Source organism: Castor canadensis, chromosome 12, assembly GCF_047511655.1.
Source record: "Castor canadensis chromosome 12, mCasCan1.hap1v2, whole genome shotgun sequence".
NCBI lineage: Eukaryota > Metazoa > Chordata > Mammalia > Rodentia > Castoridae > Castor > Castor canadensis.
This window is the reverse complement of record NC_133397.1, coordinates 55,211,386-55,229,927: the sequence shown is the minus strand read 5'-3', so window position 1 is coordinate 55,229,927 and position 18,542 is coordinate 55,211,386. Positions and strand designations below refer to the sequence as shown.

At 38.4% G+C, this 18,542-nt stretch overlaps 1 pseudogene; it reads left to right on the top strand.

Moving 5' to 3' along the window:
- The first annotated feature begins 17,536 nt into the window (after positions 1-17,536).
- On the top strand, positions 17,537-17,673 carry LOC141415115 (U1 spliceosomal RNA; annotated as a pseudogene).
- Positions 17,674-18,542: the final 869 nt, after the last annotated feature.

Genomic DNA, 18,542 nt, shown 5'->3' with positions numbered 1-18,542 from the left:
GGGAAGAGACTGGGGACTACCTTTAACCTTCAAAGGGATATGACCAGTGACCTACTTCCTTCAATTAGGCCCCATCTCCTAAAGTTTCCAGAACCTTCCAAAGTAGCACCACCATCTAGGGATCAAATGTTCAACACATGAGCCTGTGGAGGGTATTTCATATTCAAATCATAAAAGATGGAATTTGAAGGATGAATTAACATGGAAAAGAGGAGAAAGAAGTGCTTTCTAGGCTAACTACTAGGATTGAGTAATCCTCTCTACATTTTCCAGTTCTAGTCTTGAGGAAATGTGATTGTGTCAGGTTATCTTCATACACACACACACACACACACACACACACACACACACACTCACCATGTTATGCCATAGATTGCCTATGTACTCACTGCCTTGGGTAAGTGCTCACCTTTTATTCAGCCTGCTGCAGGTGGAGGAAGAGAGCAGGGTCCTGGGGTTCACATACGGTGTTTCTTCAGCAGTACCTAGGCAACTGGCAATCTCATTTACTGGAACTATGACAAAATAATTCATATCAGAGATGTCACTGCCTCCAAGAAGCCTCCCTAGTTCCCTCAGGGGAAGTGATTCCTCTAATTTCCTCTTAAATCTTATACTGCTTCTACTGTTGCACTTACTCCATGGATTGTTTTGTTCCTATTGTTCGCATGTCTATCTACCTCCCAAATAGGCTGTATTTCTTTAGTACAAAATTCTTTGTGCTTCTGTTTTCCTAGAACTTAGCATTGTGACTGCACAATGCCTAGCATGAACACTCAGTAAATGCTGCAGAATGAGTAAACAAAATGATGAAGTAAAGGACAGAGAGTTCTTTCTACTCCTATTGTGCTTGGATATTGTGCTTCTCTTCTCTCCAGTATTCACCCCTTGAGCATGGCTGATGCCTGGGATGTGACTCCATCAGTACTATACTATTTTAAATAAAAAACCTTCAGTGGGAGGGAGAAGATATGGCCAAGCTTCTGGCTGATATGTATAAAGTGTGTTGTTGAGAGCTTGACAGGTAGACTCTTCAATAAAACATCCTATCTCTTCCTTCTGCTTCTTTTCCAAGTTACCCCCACATCTGTCCCATTCAACTTTTCTGATATATTTAATAATAAAGGAGGGAAATAGGACTAATTAAGGCAAATGGCTCAAAGAGCAATACTCTTCTCAAACCAATCTGTAGACAGCCTGGATTTTCTATTTTCTAGTGTTGGCTCAATTCTGTGTGTAGAGACCCTATCCATTTCATAAGTGGCTTTCTTTGAGGAATGAGAAATACAAGGTTACTCCTTGGCCTATTGTTCGGGTCTCACATGTTGTTTTGTTTAATTTTGTCCTTTTTTCAACTAAAAGGGCTCCATTATGCAGGAGTCTAACTACCGATTTATTTTCTTTATTACTTCCATTCTGCCTGAAGTTAGTTACCATAATAAATGTTCTCTACGCTGTACATATATTATCCATCAGTGCTAGAGAACAAAGAAAGATGTGTTGTCCTGAGAAGACTTCTGTTGTTAAACAAAACTGCAGGTGTCTTCAATCAGAGCTCATGGGCTGATTAAAACACTGTGATTCTCCTCTGAGATTGCCTTCTGTTTGTTATACTTCAGCCCTTGCTTCTGATTAGGCCTACTATGTCCTTGGGACTTCTGTGCTTATAAGGAAACACGTAACAGGAAAAATATCTGCTCAACCTGGTTCACCATTAGGGCACCCTTCTGGTGAAGAGCAGAATAATCCTTCTATCTGCTTCTTCCAGATTGTATTCTGGCTATAGTCCTCCATGACCCACTAGAGAACCCTTTTCACTAGTTTCTTTTGGTGACTGGAAGTTTGTCTCAAGGTAGAGTGATGCATACAATATTCATATATTAACTACTTTTGGCCAGGTACTGTACACAGGACTGGAAAGACACTAGCTGCTATTCACTCCCTTGGCATCATACATTTGGGACTTACAGCAGAGAGAAATGAGCAACTGTGCAGTTGAAACCATGAGTTCAGGGGTGCAAATCTGCAAGTAAGAATCAAAGACCAAGTCTCCTAGGTTGTTGAGAGCCTAGAAAACAACTGTGGGAATATTATAGATAGGTAGGGAAAATATTGTGAGCAAGAGAGAAGGAGAAACATAACTTGAAAAAAAAGCAAATTCAATATTATATTTTATTTGAAAATGAAATTTGATTATTTCTAACAAAAACAACAGAAAGTGAAGCTTGAACAAGAATTTGAGACTGGTAGTAATGAAGATTCAGGGATTCTCAGAATCAAGGGTGGATTTGGTTACAAAACATGTTCATTTAAAGAGAGCACAGATCTTAAAAAGCCACTGAATGCTACTTCAGGTAATGGCAGAGCCTAATTGTAAAGAAAATGTAGAAGCAATGTTCTAGATGTTCAAAATAGTGTTCATGCAAAGCATAGCAGAAACCACAGGATGTGGGGTCCAAGAGCAGGGAGGAGGAAGGAGGCCATCCCAGAGACAAGGATGTTAGCTAACCCTTGAAGCATGGGCAGAAATTCACGTGAAGCAGGCAGAGGTAAGCTCTAGGCAGAGGAAACACCATGTCTTTATGAAGGCTAATGCAGTAGTTCTCAAAGTCTGGACACCCTTTTCTATCCCTGAGGTGCTGTCAAGGAGTCCACAGAACCAAAATTATTTTCATAGCAATAATATGTTACTGTCCTTTCTCATTCTGATTCACAAGTATGCAGTAGAGTTTGCCAGCATGATAGGCAAACAGACTGGAAACGGAAAAGAGACTTCAGCTGTCTTCTACTGAACATGATGGAGATTAAAAATGTCAGTCTCATTTTTTTGAAAAATATATTGCTATTTTTATAGATATAAATTTTCATATTTATTTATATTCTATTACAAATAACATAAAATATGTTATTTATGTTAAAGTATAATGGGTTTTAAATGAATTAATATTTTTAAATTGTCATAATCTAAATTTCTAACCATGATAAATATTGACACATAGAACCCACAACAAAACATCTTTAGGGTTTTAAAAGTGCAGAAGACCTTGATAATCACTGAAAAAATAAAATTTATTTTCTTGTGATACTGATCAAAGGTTACAAAAGGCATGAATCTAATAGCAAAATAAAAAGGAGTTATGGCTATATATTCAATTGCCATTATAAGCACCTTTATCTTAACTGATTTGAAATTTTAATGAGCTGAAAATTTCTAGGAATATAAAACTTACTGAGATAAAAAAAGAAATAGAAAATATGAGTATTTTTTCATCTATGTAAAAAAATTTCATCTATAATTTAAAACTTTCCTCTAACATATACAATTCCTCCAGGTTTTATGGTACATTCTTCTGAATAATTAAAGAATAAATCACATCTATCTTACATTAACTGTTTCAGAGAACAGACTAAAAGGGGAAAACTTAATTTAGTTAATGAAGCCCCATAACCTGGTACCGAAATTCACAGGTACAATACAAGAAGGAACATAGGCCAATTTTTCCATGACAGTGCAAGATTCCTCAACAAAATACTACCAAACCTAATCCATGTATGCATACTAGGATAATATATCCAACCAAGTTGGGTTTATTCTAGGATGCTGCCCGAGCCCTGCATGGGTATGCTGCATGAACCTAAGAGCAGTGGGAAATAAGAACTAAGACACACACAGACATACAGACATAACACAGAAAAGTGGGATCGAGAGGATTACAACGAGAGCGCCCACCTGAGCCAGAGTGATTATTTTATAGGTCAGTATTAGGAAATGACTCAGGTAAAAATCAAACTTCAACAATTCTTAGATCTAAGGTGAAAGGAATGAGGTCTGGTGGGCTAATTTTCTTAAGGTTATAGAAGCTTAGTTACGACACATCAGTTCTGGAATCATCAAGGCACACAGGACACCTTATCTAAGGTATTGATTAATCTGGCATCAGGGAGTCTCCTAACAGTTCTGGTACTTTATCTAGTCTTGCATCAGGGGCTGGTATGCAGACACAGCAGGTTGTTTTCTTCAGGGAGATGCGGGAACAAAGGTCAAGACACCAGGTGCTGGGAAAAATACTTTAGAAGAGGCTTTGCAAGCTCCTACTATGGAGAGGCTGTGCAAACTCCATTATTTCCCAGTCCTGGGTTCATACCTGGTCCCCAACAGGATGCAATGCTGGTTTAACATTTGGAAAATCTGTGAAATTCATGACATGAAGAAAATAAAGGATATCAATTATATATGCTCAACTCAAGGATGAGAGGCAAGGATGAACATCACTGATTTAGCTGCTGCCTTCTCACATCCCTGCATGGAGAGACTGCTCATGTTCTGGGTGAGCTGGGAACTGCCTTGGCAAAGCTGACTGTTCTGACTCTGCCCACACTACCATTCATTACTATGATAATGTTTTATTACCTTGTACAATGCATCACGTACTGTTTCAAGTACCAGGACACTGCTCCAAACAAGACGGACAATTGTTGAGGCCTCTTGGCTCTAAGGACGACTGGAAATACTGTTCCTACCCATAGTAGTTCTACCTAAATAGCTGACAGAAAACTAGGCTCTGCCATAACTGAGAGGTTTATGATGTTTCAGTCTGCTCATTCCTGGTGAGATTTTTCTGCTATGGAAAGCACAAATATGGTCACCTTTTCTACAACAGAGGACTTGGTGTTGTGAGGGGTTTCCCACACAGACACGTGGACCTGAATTGAGCCAAAATTGCTAATCAGGCAGTATGTTGGCTGTGCCAGCCCCACATACCTTAGTTTTGGTTTCTGGAAACAGACTCATTGCAGATTCTAGAATAATCTTGGAGTTTGTGGAAGGAATTCAATCTATATCTTTGAGACAATGTGGCATAGGAGCCTGACGTAGTACATTTAACTAGAATGAAAGCCTTGCTAATCCATTTGCCACACCCCTCAAGGCCCCACAGTCTTACAAGTGGGAGGGATTCTCTGTCTTGACAGAGGCTAGATGAGTTCTCCGGTAAGTGCAGGGAAGTAGGCAGCTCCTTAATAAACTGTGTCCTGCTTGCCTTCTCTCTAGTTCCTGTTTCTGAGCCCACTGGCCTCAAACTCAAGTTTGACTGCACATTTACACATGCTGTGCCTTTTTCCCCTACCCTCTTTCCTTCCCAATAACTTACCCTTTGGGTCTCAGCCGAAATATTTCCTCAGAAAGGCCTTCCTGTCCTTTCAGACTGGGCCAGATTTCCCCATTACACCCTGCCGCCACCTACTAAACTAATCATTCGTAGCCTTTGTTAGAATTAATATTTATGTCATCCTATTTTAAATATTCATCCTTAGACTGTAAATTCCTGGAGACGAGAACTGTAAGATGTGCTCAAACTGCTTTCGCTGAAAAGCACTGACTCCTTCTTGAGCCCACTAATTAACTAATAACAAGAGAAAAGTATGACATCCCTACCTACATTTTTGTATCTGTCTTTGCTCTAAGTCATTCTCTTAGCAGTCAGTCACTTTGCAATCATCCTGGATCCCAGATGATAACATCTTCATGATGTTGGAACTAGAGACAAACCCTCCAGTGCCGAAAACAGACACACGAGAGACAGAAAATCTTGACAAGGCAATTTCTTTTGATGAAAAGGGCACAAGCATGTGCTCACTCCAGCTGAGCAGACACAGGAGAACAAACCGGCTAACAGTGGCTTCTCCTTATATCCCTGACACCGTTGTACCTGCCCCTCACCTGGGATTTGTCCAGGTCAAAGGGTCACAATCTCTCTAGATTGGCTAAAAGGCTTGGGGGATGGGTTAGGGCACATAATTTGGCAGGCAATTTTCGCCGGCAATGAGGCTGTACAAGAATCTAGAAGAAACAGGAACACTTTAAACAATGCAAGTCACCTAAGATGGTGACCTGAGGAATTTTAAGTAATCTAAGAGGGTGACATATACTTTGAAAGAAAAGATCATTTTTCTCACAATGACAAGGGACCTAAACTACCCCCAACAATAGGCCTTTCTTTGGATGAACCACATGCCAGTTGATAATAAATCCAAATAACAACTCCAGAACTTTTACCAGAACAAGGACTGAGATAACGACCAACCAGACCACACCTGTGACTAAACTGTTTAACTTTGCATATCTTTTGTCTCCTGCCCCAGTCCTTTGTCTACTTGAACCTATAGTTCACATCTGTACCCAGGGTGCTCACTCTGCCTCTTCCTAAGGCGTGTCCTTAGCCATGTGAGAAACCTCCTTTCTCTGCCTCCACCAGGCCTCCTTATTTGGTATTTAGGGGCAGGTGGCCAGACCTGGCATATGGAATCTCAGGAGTTTGGGCCTTGGGTCCAAAACTCCAGTTTCCGGATTGTATCCTTCTTGGTTATCTTTATGTCCTCTGTGTGTAACAAATGCCTGGAACTTAGTGCTTTCCACAATATTTGTTGAATGGATGAGCTGCCTCAACCCAGTTCAGGACTCCTTTTTAGTTAATTTTCAGTTTTTACTCACCACATCCCCACCCATCCCACCTAGACAGGAGAATCTGGGCTGGGAGAGGAATCTGAATGACAAACAGAGCCCTGAGATCAGAAAGACCACATCCGGCTGCACTTCCCTTAAAGTGGATTTTTATTTTCTTTCTCAGCAACAACTTGATCTTCTCTCTAAATAAACTTGAGCTCATTCCCCACATTCCCCAGCACACATTCCTCATGGAGAGAGTCAAGTTTGTGCAGACGGAATTCCTAGAGCCTGTTAGTGTGCAGTGTCGGTGGCTTTTTTTTTTTTTTACTTTCCAATCCATTATACACTTGGAATCTATTCTTTTCTTTTTAACCACTTACCAACCACATCTCCTGATTACCTGCTTTTTTCCCCTTTCAGTTCTGGGGATTTAACTCAGGGCCTCAAGGTTAATCATTCTACCACTTAAGCCTTGACCCCCGATCCTTTGCTTTTAGGTTTTGGGGTTTTTTTTGTTTGTTTAGATAAGGTACACTCTTTGCTGGGTGCCTGACACAAATCAAGATCATCCTGTTTCCGCCTCCTGAATAATAAGGATCACAGATGTGTACCACCCCACCCAATTTACTGCTTATTTTTAATAGTCAAAAAACACTTATGTCTAAAACTCTAAAGTATGCTTCAAAATCGCATTGACATTTTGGTTCTCCAGGCGAGGATGTAAGGTCTATGCAGAGATCAGACATTGCCCCTCTGGTGGGCAGAGCCTGCCCTTCTGTTCAGAATCAGAGGTCACCATATATTCACTCTCAAAATCACAAACTGTACATCTTTTGTCCTGCAAAGCCTGTTATTAAAGCTACTATTTTACACTTTCTTTTTCTTTTTGGCAGTACTGGAATTTGAACTCAGAGCTTCATGCTTGCTAGGCAGGGCCTCTATCATTTGTACTCTGCCCCTCAATCCTTTTTTTACTTTAGTTATGTTTCAAGCTTTTTTTGCCTGGGACCAGTTTGAACTGTCATCCTCTTAACTATGCCTCCTGCACAGCTGGGATTTGTAGATATGTAATACCATGCCTGGCTTGTTTGTTGAGATAGAGGTTTCACTAACTTTTTCCCTAGGTTGGCCTTGAACTGTGATCCTCCCAATCTCTACCTCCCAAGTAGCTGGAATTACAGGCATGTGGCCCTATTTTTTACTTTTTAGAGGAAAATACTTTTCATGCTTCCTGTTGGGGTAATGAAATGTTTTGGAACTAGATAGAGGAGGTGGTTGTACATTGTAAATGTGTACATTGCCCTGAATTATGCCATTTTTAATGGTTAACTTTATGTTATGTGAGTTTTATCTCAGTGAAAAATAACAATTCTCAGAAAGCACAGAAATTCTTTCACAAAAAAGTTCTGGGAGTTTTTGTGGGTTATCACTGAGGTCATAGAATTCCCTAAAGATCTGACCATCTGTGACCTACACCATTTGAAGCCAGCCAGATTAAATCTGTTACCTAAAGGTTCTATTTTTATAAAAGCTTCTAGCAGCAAATTGTTGGCACAGAGAAATATCCATAATGAAAGAAAATGAAAATACCTCCCAACTAATCTCCTAACATGTCCTTTTTAGGGGTATTTATCTACAAAATTTTATCAATTAAAACACTTTTTTTAGCATTATATTTCAGAATGTATGAGATAGGTTTTGCTTTCATGAAGTTTTAATCATGCTAAATTAACAACATGTACATTTTTGGATGGATTTCATGAGTTATATTATTCTTACTGCAAATGAATCCATTTATTCAGTTAACAAATACTTTTTGAGTACCTTCCATGTGTCAACCAGGTATTAGGTGCTAAGAATACAGAGATGAATAAGGCATACGTCCACTCAAATATTTATAGTCTCATAAATATGTAAATGGTCATGTTTTGAATGTAGAAAGAGCTATATTGGAAGTTGAAGGTGAATTTCAAAGTATCAAGACCTCTTTTATTAGGGTCATTGCTTCCCCCAGCATACACCACAGTTTGGCACATTGGAAAAACTCAACAAATCTTTTTTGACAACTGTATGAAGCTTTCCACAACTATATGCTATCTTCACTGTTTTAGGTGGTTCTTTTATGGTCCGACATTGACTCAAATCAAAAAATGCCTAGTTTATTGACTATGATCTGAAAAGGGTAGTAAGTACATTCTCTCTTGCCCTCCTCAGTGTGCAAATGTCATTTCCATATCAAATCTTCAGACTGTCCAATTTTAATTCATTTAACCTGCTTGCATAAGTGGGAAAAGGGTTCCAGCAACCGTCCTGCTCTGCAACCTCCTTGTTCCCTTCAGTCATCAACTCTTCTCTGTTCTTCCATAATTCAGACGCCCATGCCAACCTCGATCTCTGCCCAGGCACTTGGACTTTGCAGTCTGGTTTTGGCTCTTTCTCTTAATTTTGTGACCCCCCAATTCCTCCAATCAAGGCAACTTTCAGTATCTCAATACTATCCTGCTTAAACCTTGGCCAGAAAGAGTTGGTAGTCTTGCAATGGTTCTGAAAAAAACAGCTAAGACTTTTACCAATATCCCTATTTGTTTGACTTATATTTTTAACATGTTAGTATTATTGCTCAAGAATTATTAACGAAGTCTCCAGCCCACACCAAGATGGGTTATTTCCCATATATTATAAGGCAGCCACTAATAATAGGGCCAATGCACCTTTGCCAAGATTCCTAAACCAGGCCTTTAGTCTGCAATCATCGCTTCATTCACCTATTCTGCCCTAGGGCTATTAGAAAGTTCTAGCAAGAATATCCGGCTGTAGTTCATCTTCTGGTGCCAGCTTGCTACGTCCATACAGAAGTAGGTACAGGTGGCATGGCCTGAAATGCCTATAATGTAGGTGGTACTCCTTTCAAAAAATTACAAAATTTCTAAGTTCTCTCACAGGACCTTAGAAGGAGCCTAGGAAAGTGAGGGGTCCTAAAGCTCACCCCTTATTAGCCTTATGGCAGCTCTACCCCTGCCCTCATAGCATGACTTCTGCCTACTCCTGGGTCTACCTTAACAATCTGGAGGTTTCTTAATTTCAGAACCTCTCTTGCTTACCATGAATCTTGCAAATCATGAGCTAAGCCATCATATGTTTTGACAATGAAAAGGGTGAGTTTTTGTTAAGGCACTCATAATTGTGGTGTTTTTCTCTCTCCTTGGTCTCCCATTCTGCTTTTCTGCCACAGAGGAGTCAATTGTGCCCTCCTGAGAGGATGGTTTTTTTGTGGTGCTGGGTATCCAACCCAGGGCCTTGTGTATGCTAGGCAAGTGCTCTACCACTGAGCTACACCCCTGCCCCATCTAAACTTATTTCTTTATGAAAAACCTTGTCAGTCAAATTGTGTTGGGATGCTGACTTCTGCTTTAAATCACATTATGAGGAAGGAAAAGAGTTTCCTCTTCCTCTAATTATTGACGTCTCTCCTTAATTCATTTTATACCTATTTGAGAAGCAATGTGAGTCTGTACAAATTGAAAGTGCAAATATAATAATCCAATAAGAAAATGAATTTTTTCAAAAATATATACAATATATCTTACATATATATCTCATATACAATAAATATAGTATTTCATATACTGTCCTCTACTTGATGAAATTTACCTCTCATTCAATACTGTATGGCACAAATTTTAGAGATTAGATCTACACTGAAATGGCTGAGCATAGATGTTTGGAAATTAGATTGTCAACTATCAGTTGTGGCAAACAATTTCACCTATTACTGGGAAATACAATTTATTAGGGTAATTTTAAAAAAAAGTTTATCTCAGGTTGTTGACTCATCCTTGGCCAAGGTAAGTTACATGTCCATGTCTAACTTCCAGGGCAGGAAAGTGCACTCCCATCATAACCTGGAAGAAGAACTGGAGTATTTAGAATCATCCTATTGGCCACACCCTTTTTGGTGACCAAATATTTGATTCACTTCATTTCTGAGGTGCAAAATATACTTACCCACTCTATAAGGGAGAAATCCCACAAATCCCACACAGGCAAGACATAAGTTCCATCTATATCCTTGGGGTAAGGTATGGTAGTTTCTGTCATGATGCCTTTTCTCTGATTCCTACCTACACCTGAGAAATCTTAACAAAAATTACCTGCCTCCTCTCGTCCCCATCTTACCCAATATATAATGGTGTTATAAGAACAGACAATTATAATAAATGCTTTCCTTGGGGAAATAAAAAATATATGGCAAATATAGGTGCATGGGAATTCTGAAATCCTGCTGCAGAGAATTTGTGAGGCCTACCTATAGTGGAGGAATGTTACTTGATTAAGTTCTGATTTTGAGAAGCTTCTTTTGTTCATTGTTCTCTGTGGCTGGCTCTGCCTTCTGAAAGATTCTTCTTCTTCTTCTTTTTTTTTTTTTTTTTTGGTTGGGTCTAAGGTTTGAGCTTAGGATTTTGTGCTTGCAAAGCATGCACTCACAAAGCAGGTGCTCTATCACTTGAGCCATACCTCCAGTCCATTTTGGTTTGGTTATTTTGGAGATGGGTTCTCCCAAACCATTTGCCTGGGTTGGCCTTGAACCATGGTCCTTCCAATCTCAGCCTCCCAATTAGCTAGGATTACGAGTGTGAACCACCAGGACCCAGTAGATTCTTCTTTTTTCATTTTCCTCTTTGGACAAAACTGAAGTGGACTTTGAGAAACATGCCACCTTCAAGACCGAGCAGCTTTTTCATAAAAATACAGATATAGTATATATTATATGTACATATAGGCACATATATACAATCAATTTGGACTAATCTTTTCCGCTCTGTGCTGAACAAGGCACTAAATAGTCCACATTGTACTACCCTGAACTCCTGCTAAACATGTATAACCAATTAGGTCCCTTACCCATCCTATAGCCATTGATTGCATACACCCCCCAAAAGAGACTTTGGGGTAAGCAGAGTGTAGTGACAAGGGCATTAGGAAATTATTTCAGATATATGATCTTAGGCAAATTATTTGAGGTATCAGTCTGCATTTTCCCATCTGTGAAACTCTGTTGTGAGAGTAAGAGGATTAAAGGACCAATGAACGAAACCTTTATGAACTATATAAATGTTTGCTAAGTGCTTTCACATTTTTCCCCTCTTAAATCCACCCAAAAATTTTTAAAGGAGGTTATTAGCATTCCTACTTCATATGAAGAAACTAGAACTCAAAAGATTAAGTGATTTGCCCAAGATTTCCCAGCTAATAAAGAGACCAGATTTCCAGTTTTATGTCCTGTGTACTTTCCTGCACTCCCACCACAGCTGTACCTTGTTTTGCAGTCAAAATCATTAAATTCTGCAGAAAATGTGTGATGTATATTTGTTTCTTTTTTCATAAACCAAAATATCACAGAGTGGTAGTAGCCAGTAACAAGAATTTTGACACCTGACTTACACTTTTCTCCAGTATAGAAGAGTGATAGACCCTGAAATAGGGCTATTGTTCCCTTAAGTTATTGTAACAAGGCATCACGCAACAATTCAGAGAATGCAGAATTTTTACCAAGCGCCACTTTTATCATTCCAAAAGAGTGAATATTTATTATCTTTAGTGGAAATATGGGCAAAACTAATTCTAAGTTGTTAAATGTTTAAGACAAAGCAATATTTTGAACTATAATTCATTGACACAGAATATCATCCAAAGCCAAAATAGAATGTTTGGGACAAATTAGGAAGAAAAATATCCTTCACTTGAAGTTCATGTTACAACTCAGAGATCATCTCTTCCTTGTTAAGTAGAACTAATTAAAAACACATTTCGATTGAACACTTAATCTCCTATCTTAGGTTTTACTGCCTTTGTTTTTTTTTTTATAGGAAATGCAGTAAGGATTATTCTGGTGTCTCACTTATCTGTAGATAGAAAGCATTTTGCTGAGAGAGATTCTCAAAGAAGGGATAGCATTTTGTTCATTAGTAATGAGCATGTAGAAAAATTTTATTTTCCCTGTTGTGTATGTATCTTGGATTTCATTAATGGACAATTTGAATGCACTATTTTTAAAAAGTCAGTTCCTTGCAAAACATTTGAAGCCAAGACTAGGGTCTTGTTTGGATTTTTTTTTCCCCCAAACACCTTATTGGAAAAGTTTTTGCCCTATTGGAGATGCTATAGACAAGAATAGTTTCATGAAATCAGGAAAAATGTTAAACACTATGTAGGTTTGAGTATACACAGTAGTAAATTTTCTCATTAAGATCCACTTTTATTGTTTTTATTTTAGTTACTCATCTCTTGAAAATTTTTTCTTACTGATTCATTTGCCCAGTTGCAGCAGAAGCTGTCAGATTTGCATCTGAATACTGCTCCATCGTCTTCCGTTGTAATAAAAGACATGTAGCTAGACAGTTATACAACAAATCCTTGATTTTCAAGCTATTATATTTGGTCATATAAGTTCACCTAGTAGAATACTGAGTAGGGTTAGTCTATAAAAAGTTCATACTCACACTTTTGCAGGGTGGTAGACCACCTCCCAGATGACTAACTGACTCTTGGCTACCTGTGCAATCCCCTCCTCCACTGAATACGGCTTACTTATGTAGGAGAATGCAGAAATGATAAAATGTGATTTCCAAATAAGAAATACAAAAGACATTGAGATTTTCATCTTGTTCTCTTAGATCACTTTTTCTGAGGGAAATCAGCTTCCATGCCATGAGGACACACAAACAGCCTTGTTTAGAAGTCTGAATGGCAAGGAACTGAGGCCATGTGCCCATGACAGGCACTAATGCAGCCACTTCAGCCCTAGCCAAGCCTTCATAAACTTGAACCCACACTAGACATCTGACTACAAACTCATGAAAGACCCTGATGCACTCAGCTAAGTCACTTTCTGGTTTCTCAGAGTGAGAAACTATGGAATAACAAATCTTAATTATCATATTAAGTAGCTAAGTTACTACGCCACAACAGATAATTGATACACATAGTCATCTAGATAGCAATGATCATAGCAACCTGGAAAATCATGTGTTGAAGATCACAGAGCTACAATCAGCTCAGGCTCCTGATGACTGTGTAAAGAGTCTTCCCCTCTAGTTTTGCTACTTCTCACATAGACCTAGACTGTTAAGAGAAATAATCCATGACCAAGAAAGGTATATCCTGAAAGTTTGAGGTTAATTTAGCACTCACAAATTAATCACCATAACCACATTAATAGAATAAGGAGAAAAAATTCATAAGAACTTAGATGTAGAAAAAGCTTTTACCAAAATTCATCACTCACTTATTAAAACACTTTACAAACTAGGGAATGGAAGAGCCTTTATAAAAGGCTCCTACAAAAACCTACAAGTAACATCATATTCTATAAGTATACATTGCATGCTTTTCCCCTAAGACTGGGAGCAAGGAGTTGAGGCCCACCATTGAAATTTCTATTCAACATTCCAATGGAGATCCTAGTCATTGCAATAAAGCAAGAAAAAGAGAAGGAAAAGTCAGGCATTGGTGGCTTACACCTGTAATCCTAGCACTCTGGAGGCTGAGGCAGGAGAGTTGTGAGTTCAAGGTCCACCTAGAATATCTATTGAGAGTTCAAGTCCAGTCTGGGCTACTAAGAAATACTCTATCTCAAAAATAAATAAATAAATAAATAAATAAATGAATAGAAAAATAACGAGCTGAAGGAAAAGGTGAAACGATCTCCACAGATTTTTTTAAAAATATATATGCATGTGCATTCTAATTTATTTCAACAAAGTTATGAGTAAAATAAATAGAATTGCTGACCAAAACAAAACAAAACAATGAAAAAAACATTCAATTCAAATGAACTTAGCCTGAGTTAGAGTTGTTAATTTCATAAGAATTATATTGTAGGTAATTCTAATTACAGTTGTATGACAAATCAAGCAAAATTGTGAGAAGTAAGATAGTTAATTTTACTGCCTTATATCTTTTGGGTTTTTAAATTATTGTTATTATTATTATTATTATTATTAATATTGTGCTGGGTGTGGGAACATTGTAGCATTTACAAAGGTTCTTGCAATGTATCAAATATATCATATTGAATTCCATCCCCCTCTACTTCTCTCCCTCTTTTGGGATTGTAAACATCTTTCATCCATTCTGATACCTCCCTGTATCTCTCAATCACCAGCCATCTCTGACTTTTTCTAATTTGGGTCTTCTCCTCTTTCTTTTGATTAGATTGGCTAACAGCCAGTCAACCTTGTTTATCTTTTCAAAGAACCAACTCTGTTTAGTTGATTCTTCATATTGTTCTTTTAGTCTCTTTCATTTATTTCTGCCCTGATCTCTATTATTTCTTTTCATCTATTACTTGAAGTTTGGCTTGTTCTCATTTTTCTAAGACCACTGGGTGCATCATTACATTAGTTATTTGAGATCTTTCTAATTTTTAATGTAGGCACTCATAGCTATAAATTTTTCTCTTAGCATTACCTTTGCTGTGTCTCAAAAGTTCTGTTAAGAACCTCAGACTCTTGATCTTCCTGCCTCAGTCTTCTGAATGCTGGGACTACAAGCCAATGCCACCATGCATGACTGTATCATTTTCCTTCATGCTTGTCTGAGTATAATATTGCCTCAATTCAATCTTCAGTTCCTGATATTCTGTCTTCTGCTTGATCTTGTCTGCTGATGATGCTTTCTACTATGTTTTGTGTGTTTTTTTTTTAACCTGATTTGTGGAGCTTCTCATCTCCAACATTTCCATTTCTTTTACTTTACAGAATCTCAATTTTCTTGTTCAATTTCTCATCCATGTTGTTGACTTTCTTGTCTAGGTCTTGAATTAATTTCCTTACTTTATTTACTGTTTGTTTGAATCTTCTTTGAGGTCACTGATCATTTTTTAAAGGAAATGTTTGATTTCTTTTTCTGGCATTTTAGCTGTTTCAATATCTTTGGATTCAGTGGAGGTGCAATGAGCTTTTGGAGGAGTCATATTTCCTTGCCTTTTATTACTACTTATGTTTCTATGCTGCAATTTATGCATCTGTTAAGTTGGATAGCTCCTTCACTACCACTCAGAGAAGGTGAAGCAGACAGCAATAATGAAATCAACAATTCAACACACCAGATATTTAAATTTAGTAAAAAAAAATATAAACACCAACTACTCCCCAAATAAGTTTATAAAGAAAAGGAATTTTTTAAAGTACTTATAGGTTAGTATAGGAGTTAAAATTTTAAGGTATAGGTATTAATAATTAAGTAATAAAAAAGAAGGGGGAATGGGGAAATGAGAAGAGAAGAAGCAAGACATGGATAAGGGGAAAAGTATATGTTGTGAAGGTATTAGAAATAATTGTGAGAGAAAACACAGTAAAATAGGTATGAAAAAGACAAAATAGGAAAGAGAATAAAGACATAACAATAATAACAACTGAAAAGCATAAAAAAGCAAGCAAGAAAAAAAGTCAATATTTCCCCCCACCCCGCCACCCAGCAGGATTTTTTGTTGTTGCTGTTTTCTTGTTTTGGTGGTACTGGGGTTTGCACTCAGGGCTTTGCACTTGCAAACCAGGTGCTCTACTACTTAAGCCACACCTCCAGTTCCTTTTGCTCTGGTTTTTTTGGAGATGGGGCCTCACAAACCGTTTGCCTGGGCTGGCCTCAAATTGCATTCCTCCTGACCTCAGCCTCTGAAGTAGCTTGGATTACAGGCATGAGCTGTTGGCATCCTGCTCAGCAGGGGTTTTTTGTTTTGTTTTTTTAGTCTGAACAAGTTAGGCCAGAGGGAATTGTCTGGTCTGGGAATTTCTCTGGGTGGCAAAGCACCTGCATGGCCTGAAACCAACCAGAACACAGCACAGCACCTACAGTTCCCCTTTGCACAGTGACTCCTAAGCTTACAGTTCACTCCAGGTTGACTCCCACCAGTGTTCACTCCAGGTCCGCCCTCCATCAACCCACAACTCACTTGCGCTAGGACATACCCAAGCCTAGTGGTGGGCTGTGCTACTGACACTGCCACTTGCAGACTTCCCACTTGGCTCTGGTTCAAGCAGATTCCCACTGGGTTCCAGTCACCTGCAGGGTCATGGAGCCACCATGCTAGTAGTTTCTCCCTATGCAGTTGCTCAGTTCTGCTTTGTGACTTCAAAACCAACCTGAAAAGCTGTTTTCTGACTGTTTTGCTTCTAAGTCCACCATCTTGGCTCCCCTGCTAAATGCTTTTCAATTTTTTTTGAAGGGTCAATTTATATAATCAACATGGAAAGTCAAATAGAAGTTACCTTTCTGCCCAGTTGAAAATTCTAGTTCTGCTTCTTCTATAAACTTCCAGGGTCTATCCTCCAACTCCCAATCCTCCTGCTGCCACTTCTTGAATAACTGGGATTACAAACATATACCACCATGCCTGGCTGCCAAGAGAGCTTTAAGAGGAGGAGTGAGTATGATTATCAGATTTCATGGAATTAAAAAATTATAGTTCTTAAGATATTGATGCTGAATAAGCAAATAGGCCAATGGAACAGAACAAAAACCCAAGGATAGATATAAAGATATGAGGTATATGACCGAAGTGAGTTTGCAGATGACAGGAAAAGGATGGATTTTTCAACAAATGGTACCACATAAATATATCCACATGGAGAAAAATTACATTAAATCTCTACCTCACACCTCAAACAAAATAAAATTCTGGGAGAATTAAAGGTAAAAGTCAGATGCAAAACTAAGTCCTTTAAAAGCTATATTCTTTGTGGCAATAGATTACAGAAAGATTTCTTAAACGAAGCTCAAAAAGACAAACATAGAAGAAAATATTGAGAATTTGAACTGTTTAAAAGTAAGAATTCCTGGCTGGGTGCCTATGGCTCACACCTGTAATCCTAGCTACTCAGGAGGCAGAGATCAGGAGGATCACAGTTTTAAGCCAGCCTGGGAAAATAGTTCACAAGACCCTATCTCAAAAAATACCCAACACAAAACAGGACTGGTCGAGTGACTCCAGTGGTACAGCACCTGACTAGCAAGTGAGGCCCTGAGTTCAAATCCTAGTACTGCAAAAAAAAAAAAAGTTAAAAAATTTCTGATCATCAAAAGATACCATTGATACTTACCTGGCAGGGGAGATACCATGATCACGAAGGTGGTTTTCCCAGGGCGAGGCTTATCCATTGCACTCCAAATGAGGGAAACTCGATTGCATAATTTGTGGTAGTGGGGGACTGCATTCACACTCTCCCCTGGAAAAAAAAAGATATCATTGAGAATGTGCAAAGACAAGCTACAAACTAGGAGAAGATATTTGTAACAATCACTACCGAGGTCTAATATCTAGATTATAGGGATGGGTGGTAAGGGAGGGGGTGGGTGGTAAGGGACGGGGTGGGGGCAGGGGGAAGAAATGACCCAAGCATTGTATGCACATATGAATAATAAAAAAATTTAAAAAAAGAATATCTAGATTATACAAGAACTGCTACAAATCAGTAGGAAAATTACAAAGTACCCAGTAGATAAATGGACAAGAGTTTTAAACAGACATTTCACAAAAGGGAAAATGCAAATGATTCACAAATTTGTGAAAACATGCTCAACCTCATTAGTTATCAAGGAAATGCAATGGCTTGAGATATAATTTAGTAATCGTCACATTGATAAAAACAGATAATACCATGTGTTGATGGGCATTTATATTAATGGAAACGCAGCTGTGCTAGTGGGAGTACAAATGGGCAGAAAAATTTTGAAAAATATTTGGCGCACCTCATAAAGACGAGTAGAGGCATACTATTCAACCCAGGAATTCCATTCATAAATACATACAACAGAAATAGTTCTTGTGTTCAACAGGTTCAGCAGGTAGACATTCATAGAAGCAGTGTTAGCAATAGCGCTTATATTATATTATAGTCAAGATTTCCACAGAAACAGAAGTTGTGTGTGTGTGCGTGTGTGTGTAAATAGATTTATTATAAGTAATTAGCTCATGCAGCTGCGGAGACTTGGTGAGTCCCACATACGATGGGAGAGGCTAGCAGGTTGGAGACTGGAGAAAAAAAAAAAAAAAGAAAGAAAGCATTGTAATTCAAGTTAAGTCCAAAGGAAGTCTGCT